The following is a 1,081-nucleotide window of genomic DNA, read 5'->3' on the forward strand; positions in this document are numbered from 1 at the left end:
CCGGGGCTCTATCTTTCCATGGCGCATCAGGGCTGAAGCCTCTCCCTGTCAGTGACAGAAACGGGCCAGTGTTTCCCACACAGAGTCCAGACCTTGGGGTCTCAGCTCAGAAACTTACGGGGAAGGATGGAGAATTGGGAGACACAGAATTCCAAGCAGCCCTACCAGGGACTATACTACAATCCTAAGGTCCCAAGGAGACATATGACTGAATCCTAAAAAGCCAACAACCCTTCCTCTCCACTCCGGTACTCCCGGGTCAGGACCGAGGGATGCGAGACCTAGAATCCCAAACACCTGCTACGAGCCCCGGCCTAGGGCCCTGAGTCATTACGATGGCTCACCATGGCTGGAGCCTGAGAGAAGGCAGTCACCCTGTACCTGAGAGAAAGGGGTCACAGAACCCGAAACAGCCTCCAGACACTGGGGTCTCAGCTCAGAAACTCCCCGGAAAGTTCCGAGGGATTGGAAACACAGAATGGGAAGTGCCCCTCTCGCCCCGGGCCCCCAGGCCCGGGGCTGCTCGCCCCGGGCCCCCACGCCCGGGGCTGCTCGCCCCGGGCCCCCACGCCCGGGGCTGCTCGCCCCGGGCCCCCAGGCCCGGGGCTGCTCGCCCCGGGCCCCCACGCCCGGGGCTGCTCGCCCCGGGCCCCCACGCCCGGGGCTGCTCGCCCCGGGCCTCCACGCCCGGGGTGCTCGCCATGGCTCACTATGACTGAAGCCGTTCCTGTACCTTAGAGAAGGGGTCACACAAACACAAACACCCTCCAGGCCCTGGGTTCCCTGCTCAGAAAATCCCGGGCAAGTTCCGAGGGATCGGATTCGCCAAATGGGTAGTGCTCCTGGTCGACCCGGGCCTCCACGCCCGGGGCTCTATCTTTCCATGGCGCATCAGGGCTGAAGCCTCTCCCTGTCAGTGACAGAAACGGGCCAGTGTTTCCCACACAGAGTCCAGACCTTGGGGTCTCAGCTAAGAAACTTACCGGGAAGGATGGAGAAGTGGGAGACACAGAATTCCAAGCAGCCCTACCAGGGACTATACTACAAGCCTAAAATCCCAAGGAGACATATGCCTGAATCC

The sequence above is a fragment of the Prionailurus viverrinus genome, unplaced genomic scaffold (assembly GCF_022837055.1).
Source record: "Prionailurus viverrinus isolate Anna unplaced genomic scaffold, UM_Priviv_1.0 scaffold_56, whole genome shotgun sequence".
In the NCBI taxonomy this organism is placed as follows: domain Eukaryota; kingdom Metazoa; phylum Chordata; class Mammalia; order Carnivora; family Felidae; genus Prionailurus; species Prionailurus viverrinus.